This window comes from Polypterus senegalus, chromosome 2, assembly GCF_016835505.1.
Source record: "Polypterus senegalus isolate Bchr_013 chromosome 2, ASM1683550v1, whole genome shotgun sequence".
Taxonomy (NCBI): domain Eukaryota; kingdom Metazoa; phylum Chordata; class Cladistia; order Polypteriformes; family Polypteridae; genus Polypterus; species Polypterus senegalus.
Window position 1 is genome coordinate 17,962,717 of NC_053155.1, and position 26,492 is coordinate 17,989,208.

Below are 26,492 nucleotides of genomic sequence, written 5' to 3' on the forward strand. Positions count from 1 at the left end.
AGGAATAATATACTGTAAAATATTTTTAGAAAACTATTACAGTATATTTTAAACATGCTGCACAGGTTAGTTAAAATAAACTTCACAGTACTTTTCAGAGTATGTATTTAAAGATAGGTGTCTGTCTTCTTTTGTGTTTTGTTGTATATTTAAAAATGTATACAGTGTATTAACCTGGCATTGAAAATATCATCCAATAGATAATATCTCACAGGTGTCCCTCATATTAAGATATGCTCCAGATCAAATAGCACTGTGACACAGCACAAATTCTAAAACTATTTATTAACTGAGTACAAGAGAGTAAGAAGTTTGTAAGCTCAACCTTGCATATGCTGCCAGAGTTGCCTATTTCAACCATATGTAGTTTTTGTGAATTAAAAAAAAAAAATGGAATTATTCAGTAAACTGTGTGTAGCAGGTAAAAAATTGAGATATGAATGACCTGACATGGGTCTGGTCCCAGTATACTGCAAGTTTTAAACATAATACATCTTTGGATATATGTTTGTTACAATATAATAAGGGAAATACTTGTGACCTTATACAATATTTCAGATATAATATATATTTGAACGACTTATGCTGTATATTACATTATACTGAAAAATATGTTTAGATATTTTTTTGGTCATACTTATGTATATATATATATATATATATACATATATATGTATATACATTATATGTATTTATCGCATTTATCTAATCTTAATTATCTAATCTATCCTAATTACTATACTGTATCTAATGAGTACACTGCAAACAAAGTCAATGCAGTAACTAGAAAAAAAAAAACTTCAAATGGGAATAGTTTTACATTTATTTAGCAAAATAAATTCTGCCAATGATTTAGCAAAACTTACTTGATAAGATTTCTTAACATAAGCTAAATAATCCTAAAAACAAATTCCTTGACAAATCTATAATCCTTGCAATAAGGAACGCAGGATGTTTTTAACTAAAAACTTCCCATTTGCTTAGGTTTCACTGTTGCCGTGTATTCTGTCACAGGAAGGGCAGGTAGGTGTACGGCTATATTGGAGTGGGTGTATCGTCTGATATATCAAGGAACAGTTTTGACGAGAGCGGGCCATTCAGTACAGCAAGGTTTGTCATTTGAAATTCTCACAAAGATAGCAAAATATTCCTGAAATGTGGTATGTTTACATTCTCTCTATGTAAATGGCAGTTTTTCATTTTAGCACAGTAAAGATAAGGTGAACAGCCACAAATGCAGAGAAGCAGTTGTGATCTTACATTTATCAAAAAGTAAATTGCTTGAAGCAGCAAAACTACTTACTGTCCCATGTCACGGCTGATTTATTCATCAGTGCTGACGTATTGCCTCATATAAATTCCATGGTATGAAAAGTACTTTATTTGAAAGTACATCTGAATGAATGCTCTGGAGGTTTCATATTGCGAGCTTGCTGGTGGAGGAGCTCCATTTTCTGGTAAATATAAAATTTTTTTTAATTAAATATTGTGATTAAAAATATCACTATGTTTGTACTGCTGTCTCACAACTATACAGACCTGGGTTCAGTAACCTATCCAGTTGACTTTGGTGCAGTTTTGCTTCCTATGAAATATGCATTACAAACAGTAACTTATTACAATTTAAATCGATCAAACATCGACCCTTAGTGAACTGCTTGCAGGTTGATTATCCTACTTCATCTTGCATTACTTAAATTAGGGACATTGTTGTCCTTCTCGAAGCCACCCTCATTTGAGCTCATCGTAGGACAAATGAATGTTTGATGATTTCCTCTCTATCTCACAAAACTGTAAGATACTTCTGCATTGTCTACATCAGGGGTGCCCACACTTTTTCGGCTTGCAAGCTACTTTTAAAATGACCAGGTTGAAATGATCTACCTACATTAAAAATGCTATATACCTGTATATACATATATATATATATATATATATATATACTGAGTATATTTTATACATGAAATGTATGTTGTCGTACCTTGCAGAACCTTTACGGCACAATAACAATTCAATACATTTATGGTCACTACAGTATTTGGATTTAATAATCGTCATGTGGGAAAAGGCTGACTCGCATAAATAAGTAGAGTCGAATAATGCGGTCAAGGAGCTTTTGAATTCAGCCAATTGAAAAATGACAGCTGACGATTAACTGCGTTTAGCAGTAGCTCGCGCGTTTGATCGTGTGTGCGGGATGACAGAAGAAAAGAGATCTCCGACTGGCCACCCTGTATGTCAATCAAGTGGCAAATGCCATAGGAAGGATATATGATTGACTAACGTTTAATTTTTTTTTTATTTATTAATGCAACGATCGCAATCGACGCATTGGGCACCCCTGGTCTACATACAACAATTTACTATTCAAACAGCCTAAAATCGCACAAGGAATGCCTCAAAGGGCCTTGACACTCTAAGAAGTCAATAAAAAAGTCCCAAAAAACTTTCCCATACCATAGTACAGCTCCACTTAAAGGACAATAAAAATGTGTAAAATAATAAACAATTGAATAAAACATAAAATATTAACTGACTTTAGAAAATACTGTTGTTAGGACAAACAATGTGTTATTTTTATATGAAATACTGTACGACAGGGCTGGGACAAGGGTAAGGCAAATAAGGCACTTGCCTCAGATGAACAATGGGAATGGGCGCCAAATTGATGAAAAATGAAAATTAATACATTGCAAAATAAAAAAAGAAAAAATCCAAATGTATGTAGCAACATTCATCTAATACCTTAAGCAAACTGACAATTTGCATTGGACGCTCGATACACTCGTTTTCTCGTATGATATCGCCTTGGTAAACGACGACTAAAAGCAAGAAAAGTAAGACTTTAAAAAAGATTTTATATTGGGCATTTACTTAATTATTTATTCATTGTAATTGTATTAAATTTTGTTTTGTCTAAAGTATTCGGTATCTGAAAAATTTGTAATATTCTAATTCATCTCATGTGTAATACTTATTTTGTTTTTCTTTTGTTAAGGTTGGTGTGATTTTATTTTAATATGTGCAATTTTATGTTTCTATTACTATTGTACTATTACTGCATTCTGTGATTTTTTTATTTAATAATTAATAAATTTATTTTGTTCTCAAAATCATTTATTCATTTATTTTTATTTAATACCTATTAGTATTGAAAAACTAAATACATAAGGACTCAAATTTATCCTCCTGCCTCAGGTGAAAATACCTCTAGGCCCGGCTCTACTGTACGATTTTATCTTTCTTTGTCTTTTAGCATGATACCCGAGATAAGGAGATGAACGGATCCAAATCTGCATCTTTCACACACTTTGAACTGGTGGGTTTTCCAGGTCTTATGGACTACAAGACGGTTCTCTTTGTTGGATTCTTCATACTCCTGTTAATTACGATCACCGCTAATCTCCTTATTCTCTTTCTAGTGTCACTGGACCACAGACTTCACTCGCCTATGTACTTTTTCCTTTGTAATTTATCCCTTTTAGACATGTTAATGGCAATATCGATTATTCCTAAACTTCTGGCAGTTCTTTCTGGGTATGACAATACTCTTTCTATTGCTACTTGCTTTGGACAAATGTATTTCATAATGTCTATTGGTTCAGCAGAAAACTGCTTGGTGGCAGCAATGGCATATGACAGATACATCGCAGTGGTTAAGCCGTTACATTATAATGTGACAATAAATCTGAAGAAATGTGTGGTTATAATGGCCATCGTGTGGATACTTGGGTTTTTAATTCCAACTCCTATTTTTCTAGCTTTTGGGTTGCCCTACTGTGCTTCAAATAAAATCATGCACTGTTTCTGTGACTACCCAGCTGTACTTTCCCTGGCTTGTGGTGACATTAGTCTCCATGCCAATGGCACATTTGGTGCTGCCTTGGTAGTCAATTATGTACCTTTGCTTTTTGTTCTGTGGACATATTTCAGAATTCTACTTTCTGTTCTAAAACTGAAATCAACGGCGAGTCTAGCAAAAGCTTTTTCAATGTGCTCTTCACATATGACTGTGGTGCTGATGTATTATGTGTCCGCTTCTGTTGTGTATGCAGGGTTGAAAACCAACGGACTCTCACCCGACGGGCGCATTTTTATCGGAGGTTTGAATTACTTTTTAATGCCAATGGTGAACCCTATGATTTATAGCTTAAGAAATGAAAAAATAAAGGATGCAACAAAAAAATACATTCAGTTTAATGCCCTTTTTTTACACAATACCAAAAACGTCCATTAGCATTGTGGAAAGAGACTTGCCGAAAAGTTAAGTGATATTTTCTTCTTCCTAATACAACTTTTGCTTCACAGATTGAAAAACATTTACTGCTTACACTCTACTTTTGATTTCCTTTTGAATTTCAGGAAAAGAAAGTATAAAGTAGAAACACCAATTTCCTTCCAAAATGATATGAATACAATTTGTATATTTAGAAATAAGTATGACCAAATGAGGACCTGAGATAATAAAGTCAAGACAGCTAAGGTGTAAGCATGAGATTTGTTTTGATAGGCTACTCAGCTTAACATGTTGAAGAAAGTGTTTTTTGTGAAAACTCTGGGGTCAGTGTTTAGGAGCTTAAAGGGTGTCTAAGATTTGTAAATATATAAACCACCATAATATGGACGACTTTACAAGAGCATCCTCAAGTGCCCTAAATTGACCACAGCCAGATAAAGAATGGACATGAACATTTGGGTATGGACTGTCAATAATTTTTCTGAGCCAAAGCAATTATTAAATTGTAATTATGGAAGCAGTTATGATTAAATTATAAAAAATGGAAGCCATTGGTGCACACAAGTTTTATGTTAACAGTTTCTGTTTCCTTAATTTACTGTTGCTCTCTAAGATTTCTAGCCATATTGTATCTTCATCTAATGTTTTCCAAAATAACAAGCTAAGTGATGAGATCCACAAGGGTCACTTTCAGCCACAATACACTATAATATTTTTTCGTATCCTGTCATCAATGGATATTAAATGTATAGCTGGCATCGTTCATTTAATACTGTCATAATTTTCACCTGGTATTTTGCCTTCTCTTTCATATGCATTGAACTAAAAAATGAAAAATAAATAAAATTAAAAATAATACAAATATGAGCATTAAGGTCAAAGAGGGTAGCTTTCATTATCTTTGTTTTCTTATTTTGTTTTGGGTTTTTTTGTAACTGTTATTATAACAGTGGCAAGATTGGCAATCCAGCCATCATCAAAAACCTCACACGGTTCCAATGTGTTGCTCTGCTGCTCAGGTCCCAATCCAGGTCGTTTGTCATGTGGTGGGTACGGCAACGCGCTATCAGCATGTGCTCCCAACCTATTATGAGTCACTGCAAATAAAGGGTTTAATGGAAAATTAATGTTAAAGAATTCTGTATTAATATTCATATATTTTGTTATGGATTGTTTTATGTGTACAAGTATCCAGATAGTCATGCGTTTATATAGATGTGTGTCAATGTAGAACACTCTTCATTGAAGACAAGCTTAGAGTGCTTAGAATGGTTCACAAATGTAAAACATAAACAGAAAAACATATATAATGTAGCATTTAGAAATGCAATGTATACAGTGCCCTCCACAATTATTGGCACCCCTTGTAAAAAATAGTAAAAAGGGTTAGAAAAATATCACTATGCTGAAGAACTGTCATCTTGCACTTAAAAAATGAGAAACATCTGACTTTTAATTGAAACAAGTTCATTTAAAGAAGAACAAGAAATAAATATTTTTAACAAAAACACATGTGCCACAATTGGTGGCACCCCTGCATTTAATACTTTGTAAAACCTCCCTTTGCCAATATAACAGGGCTTTTCTTGTAACCTTTTATAAGGTTTTAGAATACAGAGCATGGCATCTCAGACCACCATTCTTCTTTACATAATCTCTCCAGACCATCCAGGGTCCTGGGCCCTCTCCTGTGTACTCTTCTCTTCTGCTCACTCCACAGGTTTTCAATAGAGTTCAGGTCAGGGGACTGAGATGGCCATGGAAGAACTTTGATTTTGTGGTCAGTTGACCATTGCAGGGTTGATTTGTGTTGTGATCCAGTTTTAGTTTCCTGGTGGAGGCATCCAGGCTTTGATTTAAAATCTCCTGATATTTCATGGAATCCATGATGCCATGTACCCTAAAATGGTTCCAGGGCCTTTGGAGGAAAAACAGCCCCACAACATCACAGAACCTTCACCATATTTCACAAGGTTTTTTTTGTTATAGCTATCCTTCTGTTTACACCAAACCCACTTTGTGTGTTTATTGCCAAAAAGTTACATTTTTGTTTTTTGTGACTATAGAACATGGTTCCAGTCAAAGTTGTAGTAACGTTTTACAAACACCAGGCACTTACGTTTGTGGATAACTGACAGAAAAGGCTTCCTTCTGGCATACCTTCCAAATAATATGTTGGCATGGAGATGCCATCTAATGGTGGTTCTGGAGACTTGATAACCCCAGGATTAACTTTTTCTTGTAGTTCCCCAACAATGATCCTTGGAAATATTATTGCCTCTCTTACCATCCTTCTCACAGTAATTGGTTGTAAAATAAACTTGGGTCCTCTTCCAGGCAAGTTTGACACAGTTCCATTTTTTTATTATTGCCCTAACTGTAGAATGGGCATTTTCAGGCAAGTAGCTCTTTTTTTATAACCATTCCCTGAATTATGAAGTGCAACTCACTTCTCTCTCATTTGGATTAAATGTTCTCTTTTCTTGCCTTGATGATGGTTGGCTTAGGAAATTTGGTTCTGTGTTTCCTCACATTTATCCCAATTAATCAGGAAGTCATTGATTTCAGCTGGAAAGTTCCTATACACTCTAATCAGCTTAACAATGTCCAGTTTAAATGGGAAACATGCTTCAGTTACATTGTTTCACATTAATTTCCAAGGGTGCCAAGGGGAAGCAAAAGTGTGTACAGCTGATGAGCCCCAAATAGGGTAAAGCACTTGTTGTGTACTCTGTATTATTTGGCAGGTACTATATAACATGTTTATAACCTGCTTTTTGCAACTGAGAGGACGTAGTCATCTGGCTGACCAACCACATGCAATACCTGGTAGGTAATCATCCAAATATCAGATTGTGATCAGCCCTATGCATATTTATATGTAGATAGATAGATATATAGTGTGGTTGCCTAAGTGAAGAAGGGTCAACAAAACAGGAATATTTTGTGCACATGGCACTCCAAAACAAAAAACAACAATTAATGACATGAGAAAGACAACAAAAATAAGGCCATATTGTCGAGTGACATGTAAACATATCATCTCTGCCGATAGGTCTATTGAGATGGAGCTCCTTTTGTCAAGTCGTCTCCACAATCAATGACACCTACTTCAGGGCTGTCGTCCCTTTAAAGCTTCAGAACCAGAATGGGTGGAGTCAGTTGTCCTCATTTGGATGGTTTTTCAAGACTAAGGAGGAAGAAAATGACAAGATTGTTAATGGCAGCGCCCCCTCTCAGCCCAGGGTGGTATCGCATACCTGGGAAGAGCTTGGATGGTGATCCTCAGACATGCATCTGTAACAATAGACAGATATATTGTATACATATATTCAATGAAAAGATGGAAATGACAAACTTTTCAGTTAAATTGTCAATTTATGAAATCTTCTGAGGTCCTTTAATACTCGAATTACCAAAGCCTACGAAAAAACTCGTAGATCCGTCCCACTTTAAACTGCTTCTCTCCTCTCCATCAGCATCTTTTGTCCTTTAAATGTGTTGATAAGCAGCAAGCAGTCTGCTATCACATCCCACACTGGCGCACAGTTTTCTCAGCTCAAGTCTGTTTACCTGCGTGTCAGTTGCTTGGAGATGTATAGAGTGAGAAGTCAAGCAAAATCACACCTTTTATAAATACTATATCATTATTTGGAACACATGCATTTCATGTGTGTTCTGTATCTACAACGATCTATGTAAACACATCGTTAAAAAAGAAACTTTTTACATGTTTTAGTAATAATTGACAAAATGCAGACATGAAGTTTATAATGTGTGAAGCCTGAAGTCCAAATATCAAAGAAACACTTTCACAAAAAGTACAAATATAACAGAACAAGTGCACTTTTATTCAAAAATATAACTGCAGAAAAAGAACCCACATTAGGGTGTGACATTGACACACATTTACTATGACCGCTTTGGTGGTGCAACAGTATCAACTGTTGACTGGTAATCAAAGCTTCACAGGTTTGATCCCTGACGAGTCCATTTTGAGAAGTGAGCTACTTTTATTCTTACTATTTTAGAATAAAAACATACATTTGATTTCAGTCTGTAACAGCCAGTGTAAATGTATGATACTTGTAAAGGTTAGCCTTGTTTTTTTTATTCAGTTTCATTCTCCCCATCTGACGCTGCTGTTTTCACATAAAGACGCGCTATACTTGTGACTTTACGCTGTAGGAAGTAAGTAAATAAACCAAGGTAAATAAGTAAATAACATTCGATCAGGCTCTTATATACAAAGTACAGCGATGGTAGCTTCCACATGCAGCTATAGACTCTTCAATTTGCAAGCGACTCTCCACGCTAGTGTTTACATCTGGACGGTATATGTGCCCTAAAAAGAAGTCTGACTGCATTCTTGTACCAATGAGTTGTGAACTGAAGTGTCTACATGCTCTTTTCGTGGCATTACACGTGTATTTTTTGAGCATGTCCATGTCGCTCAAACACAGGCTCTGCAGTGTACTTGTGACTTTAGGCTGTAGGAAGTAAGTAACTAAATCCAAGAAAATAACATTCTATCTGGCTTTTATGTAAGTAACATATAAATGTTGATGTACAAGTATAACAAAACAAGTGCACTTTTATTCAAGGGAGCACAGAGAAATAAGATGTGGCAGAAATAAGAATGTGGAGATGGATGTGTGGAGTTACAAGAAAGGAGAGAATAAGAAATTAGACAATCAAAGGTGCAACAAAAGTGAGAGAGATACAGGAAAGTACGTTGAAGTGGTATGGGAATGTAATGAGAAGAGGCAATGAATATGTGGGCAAAGAAAAAACAAAGGAAGAGTGGGGTAATTAATTTGTCTAGTTATGATATTTTACTAGTTGTGAAGTTTGGATTTTATATCTTACCGTAATTAAGCACATTTAGTATACATCCTATGTGATTGTAAGGCATTTTCAGGTAACCTAGGGTGCAATCAGACTATGTCAGGCTGTCGGTAGGAAACTATATGTTATGTTTACTGCATAAGAAAGGAAGCTGTCTTCAGCTTCTGTTTAGCAAAGAAAGGAGCTGAAAATGGCAAAGCAAACACACAATGCTGAAAATTAATGATATATCTATAGGACAATTTTTGTGTTTTTTGTTGACTATATTACTTATAATACAGTACGGTTCATTTTGCCTTGTGTCCAGCTAGCGAATGGAAGCAGCTAATGATGATAAGAAACTTTGTATGATGGAAGTAATCTAATTTAAATTGTGTATAAAAAGACCTCAGCAAGCAGAAAAGGGTGTGCATCTTGTTACGGTATGCTGTGTGCATCTAGTTACAGCGTCCTGTAATAGGAGTGCTCCCTCTTTGAAGGGAATAAATGGTTTATGATTTAAACTTCCTCCTGCCTGTTTTCTCGTAGAGGGTTTAGGTCACCCAGGAGGTGATGGTCGTTACTACAACCAGGCCAAAGCAGATGTGGATAGATAAATTAAAAGAAGATCTGATCCCTGCCTTGTGCCCTGTGTTGGCTGGGATTGGCTCCAGCAGACCCCCGTGACCCTGTGTTCGGATTCAGCGGGTGGATGATGGATGAAACAAAAGGGCTTGACTTGTGAGGAGGTGCAGGACCAAGTTGTTTAAGGATGAAGAAGTATCGTGCATTTTTTAGTTAAACTTTATAATAATTTTCATAATAAATCATTAACAAACATTAATGTTTAACAGATCATGGGTTCATGTACATTCAAATATACTGATCAAAAGAATTAAAGGAACACTTTTTAATCAGAGTATAGCATAAAGTCAATGAAACTTATGGGATATTAATCTGGTCAGTTAAGTAGCACAGGGGGTTGTTAATCAGTTTCAGCTGCTTTGCTGTTAATGAAATTAACAACAGATGCACTAGAGGGGGAACAATGAGATGACCCCCAAAACAGGAATGGTTTAACAGGTGGAGGCCACTGACATTTTTCCCTCCTCATCTTTTCTCACTGTTTCTTCACTAGTTTTGCATTTGGCTACAGTCAGTGTCACTACTGGTAGCATGAGGCGATACCTGGACCCTACAGAGGTTGCACAGGTAGTCCAACTTCTCCAGGTTGGCACATCAATACGTGCCATTGCCAGAAGGTTTGCTGTGTCTCCCTGCACAGTCTCAAGGGCATGGAGGAGATTCTAGGAGACAAGCAGTTACTCTAGGAGAGCTGGAGAGGGCCATAGAAGGTCCATAACCCATCAGCAGGACCAGTATCTGCTCCTTTGGGCAAGGAGGAACAGGATGAGCACTGCCAGAGTCCTACAAAATGACCTCCAGCAGGCCACTGGTCCGAATGTCTCTGACCAAACAACCAGAAAGACTTTATGAGGGTGACCCAAGGGCCCCATGTCCTCTAATGGGCCCTGAGCTCACTGCCCAGCAGCATGCAGCTCGATTGGCATTCGCCATAGAATACCAGAATTGGCAGATGCACCACTGGTGCCCTGTGCTTTTTACAGATGAGAGCAGGTTCACCCTGAGCATGTGACAGAAGTGAAAGGGTCTGGAGAAGCCATGGAGAACATTATGCTGCCTGTAACATCATTCAGCATGAGCAGTTTGGTGGTGGGTTAATGATTGTCTGGGAGGCATATCCATGGAGGGTCACACAGACCGCTACAGGCTTGACAAAGGCACCTTGGCTGCCATTAGGTATCAGGATGAAATCCTTGGACCCATTGTCAGACCCTATGCTGGTACAGTGGCTCCTGGTGCACGACAATTCCTGGCCTCATGTGGTGAGAGTATGCAGGCAGTTCCTGGAGGATGAAGGAATTGATACCATTGACTGGCCACCACACTTTCCTGACCTAAATCCAATAGAACACCTCTGGGACATTATGTTTTGGTCCATCCAATGCCACCAGGTTGCACCTCAGACTGTCCAGGAGCTCAGTGATGCCCTGGTCCAGATCTGGGAGGAGATCCCCCACAACATCATCTGTCATCTCATTAGAAGCATGCACCAATGTTGTCAGGCATGTATACAAGAACACAGGGGCCATACAAAGTGCTGCGTACAATTTTGAGTTGCTGCAATTAAATTTTGGCAGTTTAGTTATAATTGTCATTAAATGGTATTTTGTTATTCATTGTTAGGTAATGTACTTTTAAACATTTAAAATTATTTAACAAGTTACTAATAAAGCATGTGATCCACTTAGTAGCACATTATTCATTTTTAGGCACACATTCGTTCATGACTAGCTGATTAGTGACAAACATTTTTAAATAACAGTTACAAATGTTTTATTTTTCATAAACAAGCTTGTTGTTTGTTATTTATACTTTCTTTAAAACTGGTGATTTCAGGTTTTGGTCTTCTTGTAACACTGAGCTCCTTCCTAATAAGGTCCAATCAATTGAATTGACGGCAGGTAGACTCCAAATAAGGTGTAGAAAGATCTCAAAGATGATCGATACAATGGGATGCACCTGAGCCAGATTTCAAGTGTCAAAGCAAAGGATTTGAATACTTGTGTCAAAGTAATATTTCTTTTTTAAAATTTTGTAATAAATTTGCAAACACTTCTGAAATCCTGTTTTCGTGTCATCATTCTGGTGTATTGAGTGTTGCTTGATAAGGAGAAAAATGAATTTAAATGATTTTAGTACAAGACAGCAACAAAGCAAAATGTGATAAAAGAGAAGGGATTCAAAATGGTTGAATCCACTATATGAGGAGAGACCCAGCAGTTCCTGGGATCAGTCACTAGCATAGGAGTAGGGTGTGGCCATCGAATATCCTTCCAGGTATCACATGCATACAGTCAATCTGTCAAGTGGAACTGCGCTATGTTGAACAAGATGCCTATTTCTGACATTTTTTCTACAGTTATGCACGTGACTTTGACATTTTTTTTCTTCAAGCCAAAAAAAGCACATCAAGTCATATTGAAGATAAACACAAAGATAATCATGTTTTTCGTCATTAACGGACATGTCAATAAAGAGTTTCTCCATAAACAGATTGCTAGTCAGCACCATTACTCATAAGCGTTGACAGTCTGCAGAAAAGCATCGGTACAAAAAAAAAACAAAAGGACGTTTACAACAGTGGTGTATTTTGCACCCTGTCAGCGCACCTGCACAAACATACTGCTTTATCAGTCAACGAGTTTTTGACCAAAAACAATGTGGTTGTTACTTCACACCTTCTGTATTTGCCAGATCTCACTCCCTTTTTTTTTTGTTCATGAAATTCAAATTAAGACCAATGGGAAGACGATTTACTACAGTGTAACAAAAGAGGAGTACAGGAAAAGTTTCCAGGAATGTGCTGGGACAACTGTATTGAATCTCAAGGAAGTATTTTGAAAGTAACTAAAAGGGAATTGCTGTAAATTGTATAATAAAGTTTTATTTTAACAAACATATATCCAATGTTGAAGTTAGTGAGCCCTCCTGTGGAGACATTACTCATAAGTGGCGTTTAAGTAGATAGAGTCTGTGTGTGATTGTGGCTGGTAAACGTAGGGTGTGACAGCAGCCAAATACATAATGAACTTGGAGAGACCCACTCATCACACAATAACAAAGGGGTCTTTCATGTAAAAAGAAAAAATGTAATCGGTCTCTTTTACTCAATGTGAACATCATCGGCAATTGTAGTGTGGCTGTTTAGCAAAAGGTCAAGGCGTGAAATGGCGTGATTACATTTGCCCAATCTACTATATAATAAAACACTAAGGTCTGTGAGTTCAGTCCCCCTGAGCAATCCGATTGGACAGTTTGACTTTGGTGTGATTTGGTGATTCAATGAAAATGGAAATTCAAATATGAGGAGCACCACGAGGAATAAAGGCTTATGAGTAATTCTAAAAAGCGTAGGTGAAGAAACATTCACACACACGCCAACACGGAGGAAAGCTGCTGAAGGTACACATAGGGCAAGACATAGCAAATATTCTTAAATAGTACCTGTCTTTGAGAGATACCATGGCTAATAAGCAATTCAATTCCATAAACATACTTACTGTCACTTGTCACAGGAGGCTGGGGGTCAGACTCAACTGGGACGCCTGGAAGGACCAGGAGGTGGTCTATACGTTCGCAGGCCACAAGGGGGCAACCGCCCTGGATTTTGAGGGGACCACAGGGAAGGAGCAAGGAGGCTCAAGCCCAGTGAAACCTGTGGCCACCGCCAGGGGGCACCCTGAGCGCCGTGGAGCCCGGGATATCGGCACTTCCTCCACACCTGGGAGGGTGAAGGAAGAACCTTCCAGTGACACCTGGAGTGCTTCAGCGAGCAAGGGCAGCACTTCCGCCTCACCAGGAAGGGTTGCTGGAAGAGTGTCATCAGGCACCTGGAGCACATCCGGGTGGGTGTAAAAGGGGCCGCCTCACTCCAAGCAGGGAGCTAGAGTTGGGAGCGGGAGCAGGACGAGGCTTCCGTAGGGAAAGGCAAGGTGGCCCACGGACATTGAGAGAGAGACCCGTGAAGAAGGTGATTGGTGCTGGGAGCGCTGTGTGCTGTGTGGCACTTATTTGTTGTTTAATAAATGTGTGTTTGGCAAAGTACTGGTGTTAGTCTGATGGTGTTCGGACCCGAGCTCACACACTGTAATCAGAAATCTTGGCAATTTCTAGGTCTGAACAAGGTCTTTACATTTCTACTAATATATTGACAATATTAGTGTGTAAATGTCAGCAAAATCTATGTGTAACATAATGAAGTAATAGCAAAAAAAAATCACCAACATTTTTATGCCCAATTAATTTAGTAATCCAAGTGATTTTATCATTGCAGATCAGTTTAAATACCTAGGGGTAAACATCAGAAGTAAACCTAAAGCTCTCTATCAACAAAATTTCGCTGTCTGCATGGAAAAAATTAAGCAAGACTTGCATAGATGGTCAACCCTTCATCTCACTATAACTGGAAGAATTAAGATGAATATCCTTCCTAAGCTTCTCTTTTTATTTCAAAACATTCCAATATACATCAATAAATCATTTTTTAAGAAATTAGATTCAACCATAACGTCATTTATTTGGAATTAAAAACATACACGTATCCAAAGAGCGACCCTACAAAGGCCGAAGGCAGAAGGTGGCATGGATCTACCCAACTTTCAGTTTTATTACTGGGCAGTAAACATAACAGCTATAAAAACCTGGACACAAATAGATGAACATTCACAGGCTTGGTCCGCAATAGACATAAAACCCTGCAGTACTTCTTTATATTCCTTGCTTTGTGCCCCAATAAATGCAAGTTATCGCCAATATACTAACAACCCAATGGTGCTTCACTCAATCAGAATATGGAACCAATGTAGAAAGCATTTTAAGATAGAGAAGTTTTTATCTGTGGCACCTCTGCATGAGAATCACCTTTTTCAACCCTCACAAACATATTTAGTTTTTAATATTTGGAAAACATTTGAGATTAAATCACTTAGAGACCTGTACATAGACAACATCTTTGCATCCTATGAACAATTACATTCTAAATTTAACTTTCCAGCAACACCTTTCTTTCACTATCTTCAAATTAGAAACTTTGTCAAACAGAACCTGCTTGCTTTTCCTCACTTCCCACCTTCCTCTATGCTGGAAAAAATATTGATCAGTCTTGAGGACTCAGACAACATCTGTAATATATAAAAGCATTTTTCAGCCACTCCCTTTCAAAGATCCACGAGGACAGTGGGAAAAGGATCTCACACTCAATAGCGAGAATTCACTTCAGCTCCATATGTACAAAGCATACAATTTTTCAACTCAAAATTATATATCAAGCACATCTGTCTCGCTTAAAATTGTCCAAAATGTTTCCAGTGTGAGATCCAACCTACGAACGTTGCAATCAACCTCCAGCCACACTGGGTCACATGTTTTGGGCCTGCAACAAATTAACATCATTCTGGACCAAAATCTTTAAATGCCTTTCAGACAGCCTTGGTCTCACAATTCCTCCTAATCCATTAACAGCTGGTGGGCTCATAGAGGGGCTTAAAGTGGAGAAGGACAAACAAACTGTAATGGCCTTGACTACACTATTGGCATTCAGACTTATTATGCTCAACTAGAAGAATCCTAAGTCTCCTCTTTTAAGTCAGTGGGTAACTGATGTTTTATATTATTTGAAATTGGAAAAAATCTAATACTCAGTTAGAGGATCTGTGCAGAACGTTTTCAAAACCTGGCAGGATCTCATCAGTAATATTTTAGAATAAGCTCTTAAAGCACTGAGGAAGCAGATTCTCTTCCTATTTCTTTTTCTTCTCCATTTATCTTTATCCGCTTATTAAACTTATCAATTTACTTATTTTTACTAGCTTTAAGTTTTACTCTGTTGGCCATGCTCTCTTTCTCAGGGGTGGGGATTGATTTGTTTTCAATCCTATTTTTGTAAAAATTCATCTACTTGTATAGAGTGATTACAATAAAATCAATAAAATAAAAAAAAAGTAATCCAAGTGGGGGTGGCGCAGTGGTAGCGCTGCTGCCTCGCAGTTAGGAGACCCGGGTTCACTTCCCGGGTCCTCCCTGCGTGGAGTTTGCATGTTCTCCCCATGTCTGCGTGGGTTTCCTCCCACAATCCAAAGACATGCAGGTTAGGTGGATTGGCGATTCTAAATTGGCCCTGGTGTGTGCTTGGTGTGTTTGTGTGTGTCCTGCGGTGGGTTGGCACCCTGCCCCGGATTGGTTCCTGCCTTGTGCCCTGTGTTGGCTGAGATTGGCTCCAGCAGACCCCCGTGACCCTGTATTCGGATTCAGCGGGTTAGAAAATGGATGGATAATCCAAGTGACAAATTTTCGAAAGCTGTAAAACTGAGTGTTTATAAAGCAATTCCTAACTACCCCTCAGGTTTTAACTTTATGTAGCAGTCAATGCTGAAAGAAATATAAGGATGAAGTACTCAAAGAAGCGTATGGATGAAAGGACTCTTAGAGTCTGAAAAGGAGAAGTTCAGTTTATAAGAGCGTGTTTTTTAATGGCTAGCTATGTGCTGAATGTGCATTGTGTAAGTCTGAGAGATCAAAACATCACAGAAAATAAAGGAATTTAAAAGTATGTCTATTTTAAACATTTTTAAGCACAAAAGTATGTGACAAACATTTTGACTGGACAGTGTGAAATTTAGACCCATCTAAACAAGTACAAATATGCATGAATCAGTAAATCCAGGGTGACATCAAAAATAAAAGGAGATCAATTTAGTTTGTTTTTATATTTCATTGACCATTCTATGCCCTTTCTTTATTTATCAATTTAAAAATATAAAAATCTTTCTGGTAGGCAGTAAATGTTTTGTTACCACTTCTGATAAAGCTTTTGATGTATTAGACATCAGTCCCCTGCAGAGTGTTAATTAATGTCTAGAAACAAAACGGCTTCCTGTTCTGTGTGATTGACATTCACTGTTTACCACTGAGACTTCTGTGAAAGCTTAAAAGACTGAATATTACGATCCCGATCTGACGGTCATCATGTCCTGAGCAACAAATGGAGAGCTAAAATGAATCAGGTATGTGGAGGTGTTGGCGTCTCATATATAATTCAAATTATTCTTTAGCTGTTACTTGTATGCAAAATGTATTTCATGCAATGCAAAAAATGCACGTACAAAAATGTGAAAAAAAACACAAACAGGAGCTGTGTACCTTTTATTTAGCAAAAAAAAAAATCTGCCAAAGGGTAAGCAAAATGTACTTGACAGGATTTCTTAAAATAAGCACAATAATTTAAAACACAGATTTATTGATTAGTCAGTAAATCTTACAGTAAAGAAAACAAGATTTAATGGCTTGACATAAACACCTTTCACTTGTCACAGCATTTCATTTTTTTCAGTGTAATGCATTTTACTGATTGCTTAGATCTGGATAAAAGACAACCTCATAGACATTTATTAACTGCCAAAATACACAAACAAAATAGCAGGTGCTGTATGTAGGAGAAATGTTAATTTTGTACAATTTTGTGCATTCTGCTAAAACATTCATTTGTCAATAATATATATATATAAATATGGGTGGCATGTTGGTGCAGTAGTAGCACTGCTGCCTCACAGTAAGGACACTAGGGTTCACATCCCCTCTCCTCCTCACATGGAGTTTGCATGTTCTCCCCGTGTCTGTTTGGGTTTACTCCGGGGTCTCTGGTTTCATCCCACAGACCAAAGACGTGTGAGTTAGATGGACTAGTGATACTAAATTGGCCCTGGGTTGTGATTGGTGTGTGTGTGTGTGTGGATGTGTGTGTTTGCCTTACGATGGACTGGTGTCCTGTTCAGGGTTTGTTCCTGCCTTGTGGCTTATGCTAGCTGAGACAGGCTCCAGCACATGCATGTCACTCTGTTCAGGACAAAGCAATTTAGAAAATGACAATATATAGATACAAATATTTTTACATAGCATAGCATTTTCATACTGCATTTAAACTGATACTCTAAATCAGGACAAAAATAAATCTGTATGTCATTTATTGAGACAAATCACTGATAGTTTACACCTTTAAATGTGCAAATCATTTATTAACAAGAATCACCAAAATCACAGATACATCCTAATGTTGTCCATTCCTTGGGCTCATTGCTTCTTGGATAGTAATGGGCTCTTTGTGACTCTGAGCTCAAGTAGTGTTTATGAAACACAGAAGAATGGGTGGGAGCTAAAACCACAATGAGGTCTTTTTATTAACATTAGTAAAGCAGAAAAACGTGTGTCAGTAAAATTCTGAATAATATGACTAAGAGTCGCTCCATAATAAGTTAGTCTGCTATTTAATTCCAATTCAATGCATAATTCTGAATTTCTTGCATGTGATGATTATTTTGAGATTAACAAGATGGAGTAGCATGTCTGCTTATTTCTGAGCAATTTTTTGCTGTTAGTTATACATAGGCGGCATGGTGGCGCAGTGGTAGCACTGCTGCCTTGCGGTTAGGAGACCCAGGTTTGGTTCCCGGGTCGTCTCTGCATGGAGTTTGCATGTTCTCCCTGTGTCTGCGTGGGTTTCCTTCGGGTGCTCTGGTTTCCTTCCACATTCCAAAGACATGCAGGTTAGGAGCAGTGGCAATCCTAAGTTGTGCTTGGTGTGTGGGTGTGTGTGTGCCCTGTGGTGGGCTGGTGACCTGCCCGGGGTTTGTTTCCTGATATGGACCCTATGTTGGCTGGGATTGGCTCCAGCAGACCCCCATGACCCTGTAGTTAGGATATAGTGGGTTGGGTAATGGATGGATGGATTGATGGATATACATAAGCATGCTGTTTCTAGAAAAAAAATTAAATTTTTTCTGTAGAGCATGTTAATATATTTATCTTGTAAATGTTGTGACCACCAGGGGGATGGTGTAGAAGTCCAAACCCAAAACACAACTTCACAGACCGAAGTCCCAGTATAATAAAAAGGTCTATTCACATGAAATACCTTGTACAAAGGCTTCCAAAGTGACATAAATCAAATATAACACAGTCAGTCCTTAACACTGACACGCCATCACATATTACAAAATGTGCAGCCTTCAGATGACTGGCCAAAATCAATGTTCTGTCTGCATTCTGCAAGGCAATAAGTCCTGAAATTGGAACTGTTCTGCTGTTAGAGGATGATCGTCTGAACTTCAAGCTAATTTACTTTATGTGTCAGGTTGGTTTTGATGGGGGATGGATTTATTAATTTCTTCCATCTAACAAAAGCATTAAAATCAGTTCTGTATTAAATTAATGATAAATTTTACCCCTTAAAGAGCATATATAAAAAAATAAAAGGTACATTCTTTTATATGAAATTTAGAAATATATAAACACTTGACATGACAAAACATTCCTAAAAATAGACTGCACATTTATTTATTAATGGCGCAAACATAAAGAAAAATAGAACAATCAGTCAATGGCCTCATTTTGGTTATGTACAACCTTGTTAGACACACACACCATGACAAGGTAATTTGTGGAGGAGAAAAGATTAAAATAAAAGATCAAGTATGCAAACAACAGGCACATGCTACTTTATTTGTCACAAAGGGGAAATTTAGCTTTTACAGAAGTTCACGAAATATTATAACAAAAATTCAATAACAACATTAGCCCCACCGCAATACAAGTAAGAATTAAAAATACACTTACAATCTCTGACTTGGCTAAAGATAAAAAAAGCAGTCTCAGTCCCAGTGAGGCATTATGCAGGCGTATTTGCGTATTGCTGTTGGTATAAAGGAGTCTGCCGTGTTTCTTGCTGAATGATTTGTTGGCCAAAAGTCCTCAGTGTTGGTGTGTCAGAGAGAGGATGTGCAGCATTATTCATATTGCCACTCAGTTTTGTCTTTATTCTCTCCTGCACGCAAGAGGGCGTCCCATAACCAAGCCTGCCTTTTTAGCTGTTTTTTTAACTCGGTGGACCTCTCTTGAAGTGATGTTACTGGCCCACAGCATAACACAACATTTAAAAACTGGCCATCACAGAATTGTAGGAGATGTAAAGGATGTCACATTAAATGAACACAGTGATCTAATAAAAAAAATCTACTCGTCATTTCTTCTATAGTTCCTGTGATATGAGACCAATCCATTGATGTGTAATGCCCAAGTACTTGTAGCAGTGCAACACCTCGACATTCACTCCCTAAATAGTGACAAGAACAATACAAAAATTAGCCAGCAGTTATAATTAATATAATTGTTTATAGTTAATAAACAGTAAATGCCATACTGATAGTGTTAACAAGATGCTTGGCAATATATCTAACAAATGTAACAAACTCAACACACAATTACCATCAAAATAAACTCAATTATAAGATACTAGCTGTGTAAGTCTGCGCTGTAAAAAGCCTAGGTTCCTAGAAACAATGGATTCTGGCACTTCAATCAATCAATCGCATTGGTTGTGTATTAGCGGCTAAGCGAGTTTCTCTTTCCTTGGCAGTTTTGTATTGCCAACGTGCTCACCTCTGTTGTCAATCAGTGTCTAAGCGAGTTTCTCCTCAGAGGTGTCATTTTGCCGATGTGCTTGCTTCGCTTGCGTATTATCAGCTAAGCCAGTTTCTCTTTTCTCGGCAGTTTACTTTGGCGACAGAGTCGCTTTCTTTGAGCTTCATGCAATAGCCTCTCACCTCAGGGCTGGACAGACAAAGCAGGGTGCATTGTTAAAGTATCACAAGATAAATCTGTAAATTCAAAGACCACCAACGTATAGTTCAGTAAAATTGCTGCGTCAATAAATAGCTGATCCTGAAATTTGTAAATAAATAGGTAAAACACCACAAAGAACATGTAGATTCATTTTAATATTCACATTTGCTATGCAGATGTTTTTATCTAAAGCAGCTACAAGAGAAACATGTACTTGAATCTGCTTGCCTTTCACTTTTCATTGTACTTTCTGATAACAGATTACATATAAGAAGTCTTATTTCTTTTAACCAGGTATTAACCTTGACTCTTAATGATTATCTTGTTTGGGAGTGTACAGAATACTTAATGCTGATTGGTGAAAATTAAAAATATATTAAAATGTGTTGTGTAAATGCATCTAAATAAAAAGAGTGCTCTGTTAGATTTCTTCAGTCTGCCATGCTGCATTAAGAAGAGCACATGGGACTCCACCTGTAGGTGTAAATAAAGAACACCAATGTTTGAATTTCATTTAAAATGACTGCTGAGGACTCTACTTTATTTAGTGACAACTCAACTTACAAAAGAGGTCAACTTAATCAAGAAAACATTTATGTAAACATTAGTTTGTAGGACTGTTTGGGAAAAAGAATAACAAGACAAGGTGACAAAATTGATCATCGCCAGTGAAGAGCTCAGAACTAAATACTAGTTTATTAAATTTCCTTGGTTACAAGAATCTATCGGGTTTCCATCTGGATTTAAATGACAGGACTATATTTGCACTCACTATTCTAAAAGAAAAAAATCTTCACTCTTTGTTTATGTGAAAGTTGTCAGGCCTTTAAAAAAATACCAGAAGATCTATCTACTTGCCTTAGATGAATGCTTAATTTTGAGGATGCTACAGGTGGTCTTCACAGTTCAGTATATACCAGCCAATTAAATATCCTGCACAAGTATACCTCCATTGAAAGAGCATTCTTACACTTTCATCCCTTTAATTATAAAACTTGTCCCACATCTATTTTTTTATCCATGTACCTATTTTCCAAAATGACTTAACACTTTAAACATGAGGTACAAATTAAGACATTGAGCCTGTCAAATCGCGATATACTAGGCAACTCTTATTTCAGTTTACAGCCACTATAGATGCAGCCATCTTGCTGGTGAGTGTTGCTGCCACATCTCAGTTAGCTAGTATACTGCTGCAATCGTTTTTTTTTTTTTTTTTGTAGCAACAGCTAGTGCTATAAATAGACAGTTTGTAGTTATGTTGTCATGAAAAAGGTATATAACTGCTGATACTTTGAAACAACTAGATTTGCTGCCAGTTGAATATTTTGGTGATAATGACAGTGATCGAAATAGTGACAATCAGTTGGATGATGTGGAAACTGTAGGCTCTGGCACTGATGTGGATTGCTGCCTCGTAGGTGTTTCTTCATCACAAAACATCCAACTTGTCACGACTGACAGGACAGCACTACATGAACATTGTGCTACACTCTGAGCGCAAACAGTCATCAACTACCAATTGAATTGTCTTCAACAGGCATGAACAGTGCAAGGAAATGTTATATTTTTGGCACATCTTTTTCTAAGCCTGTACTCTGCGTGGCGCTTCTAGGACTGTAATTCATACGGAGACTTTTAGTTGTGTTGCTGGTGAAAATAAAGTTTCTTTACATTTTTAACAGAATTACTGATGATAATAAAACCTTTGTTATTTGATACATTTCTTTACATCTTTACGAGTTTTGATTGAATTTGTTATTTATTATATAAGCATAGACCAATACTGTTATGTCCTGGTAATAAATAGTCCAGCAGTCAATGTGTTGATAAAATTTAAGATAGTTGAAGTCAGGAGCTTGTCCCAGCAGCACTGGATGCAATACAGAGTGGTAGTAGGACAGTTTGATTTCTAATTACTGTAGATATTAATTCATTTTTTTCAAGTTATCTTTTTCACATTTCATCCGAAATACCAGTTCATTGAGATGGTGTTACATTCATACAGTATATTCATATTCCCATTTCACACTTTAACTCCTTACTCTTTCCATTGATGCCTGTTCTCTCATTCATGTTAAGGTTTGGCAATTTGTGGTCTGCCACACATGGATGTCAGCATCTACTATTATATTTATTTGCTTGCAGATACTTTTCATCTTTTGAAGATTATAATATATAATATATGTTATTTTCATTCTTCCTTTCAGTTTGAACTTGGAAATATAAAAATGAACGATTCCACAGTTGCATCTTTCACAGAGTTTGAACTGGTGGTTTTCCCCGGTCTTTTGGACTACAGGATGTTTCTGTTTTTTGGATTCCTTATTCTACTGCTAATCAGTGTGACTGCCAATCTCCTTATTCTCTTTCTGGTTTCACTGGACCACCGGCTACACACACCTATGTACTTTTTTCTTTGGAATTTATCCCTCTTGGACTTACTGATGACAATCGCAATTTTACCAAAACTGCTAGCAGTTCTTTCTGGATATGACAGTACAATTACTGTGACTGCCTGCTTTGGGCAAATGTATTTTGTCATCTCTGTTGGAACCACAGAAAATTGTTTGGTGGCAGCGATGGCGTATGATCGTTACATTGCTGTGGTGAAACCTCTACATTATAATGTAATCATAAATGTCAAAATGTGCTTCATAATACTGGCCACCTCTTGGATACTTGGGTTGGTAATTCCGGCAACCTCCATAATATTAGCTTCAAATCTGCCCTACTGTGCTTCTAATAAAATCATGCACTGTTTTTGCGACTATCCAACTGTAATTTCCCTGGCTTGTACTGATATTACTGATCATGCCACTGGAGCCTTTGGACTAGGCTTGCTCTGTAACTATTTGCCCATGCTGTATGTCCTCTGGACGTATGTCAGAATCGTGCTTTCAGTTTTAAAGGTAAAAACAACGGAAAGTCGAGCAAAAGCTTTCTCGATGTGCTCTTCACACGTAACAGCGGTGCTACTCTACTACGTTTCTAATTCCGTAGTATATGCAGGGTTAAAAATGAACAACCTTTCATATGATGGCCGCATTTTTGTTGGGGGATTGAATTATTTTTTAGTTGCAATTGTTAACCCAATGATTTACAGTTTAAGAAATAAAAAGATGAAGGAAGCAGCTAGAAAATATTTTAACTTTGTCATCAGTTTTCCTACAAAGAAAAAAACATTTCTTGGTAATTCATAACAGGAGTACGTTAAAGTATCAACTTGAAGACTACACTAATCCTTTAATATTGTCCTTGTCCAAACTCAAATGGTTTCCTCTTAATAAACATGGACTGACATTGCCATTAATTGACAGTTGAAATATTCTAATTTGTATTATTTTTATTTCTATTTATTTGTAACTTCTATCTTTATGTGTAAATATAATTAATTCAACAGAATGCTTTTGGAAATACTGTAGCTGAATAAGTTAAAAACAAAAACACCCTGGCTTTGTGTTAACTTATGAAATAACACGTCAAATAAATAATTGGTGATTTTGTTAATTAAATGGCCATTTCCTAGTTATCTATATTAAAAACCTTTCCAAGTAATGAAGTTAAAAAGCCTACCTGGCTGCTTTTAGTGTGGACTTCTCCCTGTGTTTACATCAGTTTCCCCCTCGTACTCCAAGCTTCCTCTGTATAAGCGTGCCCAATGGTTGGGCTGACACCAAAGTTATGGTTGGTTCATGTGTTAAGTTTAAATTTGCTGGCACAACATACCTGTGAAACTGAATCTGGAAAATTCAGCTTTAAAAAATCAATGGTGGTAAATTAAAAGTATCTTAAGGTTGTAACAAAGGCGCTATATAGGCGCCGGACCCGACACAGATGGACACGGAGACACGTATAAAAAGTACAAAGACATTTATTTTTCTTCACCTGTGGGCGCACGTCTTCCCTGTGACCCACAGGCAATACACAGTCCCACAAAACACCAGTCCAACTCACAGCAACACCACCTTCCTTCCTTTACCACCACTCCTTCTCAAGCTTTGTCTCCTTCCTCCCAACTCTGGCTCCTCGAGTGGTGGTGGCTGGGCCCTTTTATAGCCCACCCGGAAGCGTTCCAGGTGATTAACCACCTGGTCCTGATTGCACTTCCGGGTGGGGCTGAAGACTCGTCCAGCTGGGCTGTGGGAAGCAAACACCCCCCCTAGCGGCCACCCCAGGCCCCAACTAAGCTGTGGAGGACTCCATCTCCCATGGAGCCCTGTGGGCGGTTGGGGAATCACCGTCGGCCAGGGAGGCTGCCACCAAGCGTCACGGGGGGGGAGTTATTGGACTGCCCATGGCGGCTCCCCCGGAACATAAGCAGCAGGGGCGTTCCTGCCGGGCATGGGACCCGGCTGTCCTTCACAAGGTACAATGGGCACAAAGTCGTCTAATGAACAGCTCAAGTTGCATTCCTCTCCTATGGACTGCAAGAATGAGATCATAATTGCAAACAGCTGAAATTAGGTTTCTGGTCTAGGATGCTGGCTTATTCTCCATGACAAGGTGAAGTGCTCAAAAGTATGGAAAAATCTCTGTGGATCAAAAAAACCAGTTGAGGTGGTTTGGGCATTTTGTTAGCATGTCTCTCATGGAGTGGTCTATTATGCATGACCATCTAGGTAAAAAATCCCTAAAGACACTGGAGAGACTATACATCTGAACTTGCCCTGAAATGTTTGGGAACTCCCCAGGAGGAGCTAAGGATAGGGTGACTATCACCAGTGAAAGAGTGAAAATAAATGAATGAGTCTGCTCTAAAACTCTTTTACTTCCAAGTAAGTTGACCATTCTTTCTGCTACATTAAAACATCAGAACAATCTAGACCAGAACAGGAAATTCAGCCCAGCCCACTGTTCCTATCCACTTAATTCTTCCAAAATAACATCAAGTTGAGTTTTGAAAGTCCCTAAAGCCCTACTGTCTACCACATTACTTGGTAACTTGTTCCATATGTCTGTGGTTCTCTGTATTAAGAAAAACTTTGTAATGTTTGTGTGAAGTTTACCCTTAACACGTTTCCAACTGTGTCCCCTTGTTCTTGATGAACTCATTTTAAAATACAAGTCTCGATCCACTGTACTAATTCCCTTCATAATTTTAAACACTTCAATCATGTCACCTCTTAATATCCATTTGCTTAGACTAAAAAGGCTCAGCTCTTTTAATGTTTCCTCATAATTCATCCCCTGAAGCCCAGGAATCAGCCTAGTCGCTCTTCTCTGGACTTTTTGTAGCACTTGTATGTCCTTTTTGTCGCCTGGAGACTGAAACTGCATACAGTACTCCAGATGAGGCCTCACCAGTGTGTTATAAAGCTTGAGCAGAACCTCCTGGGACTTGTACTCCAAACATCAGGGCGCTATATAACCTGACATTCTGTAGCCTTCTTCATGGCTTCCAAACTCTCTCTCACAGTTGATAGTGTCGAGTCCACTAAGACATCTAAATCCTTCTCATAAGGTGTACTTTTGACATGTAATACCTCACATTTATTCACATTACATTTCATCTGCCACAAATCTGCCCAAGCCTATGTGCTGGCCAAGTCCCTTTGTAATGATTCAGTGGCTTCCAAATTATCTGCCAATTCACCCATCTTGGTATCATCTGCAAACATAACTGGCTTACTTATATTCCTATCTAAATCATTTATATATATTAAAAATAGCAGCGGCCCTAGCACTGACCCTGTGGAACACCACTCTTAACATCGGCCAATTCTGATAAGGTCCTAAACCAGATACTCTCCCGGCCTCAACTGTGCCTTGATACTCTGTGAAAGTCAACCACTAAAGGAGGTAAGAGCTGAACCAAAGTTACAGGTCTATATTTAGTTTTCATTAGGTTAAAGTTTAGAAAGTTTAGTACAGATGTTTTAACATATAGGCAGAGTGGTAACACGAGTTAGCATTATTGCACCAGGGTCTGACTGTGGCTTGCATGTTCTTCCCATTTGTGGATTGATGGGTGTCAGTGATTGGGTTTAACTGCATACACTTATCTGCTCTAACACTGAATACTGGAAATGTGTCAGTAATACTTCTGAATTAACAAGATATATTAAGTCCCTTGTGTGTTGTGAAGTAAATAACATCCATTCCCTTCTTTCATCCAAAACCCGAGCCCTCAAAGATTCAAGGTATGAACACCAGCTGCTGAGCCACCAGA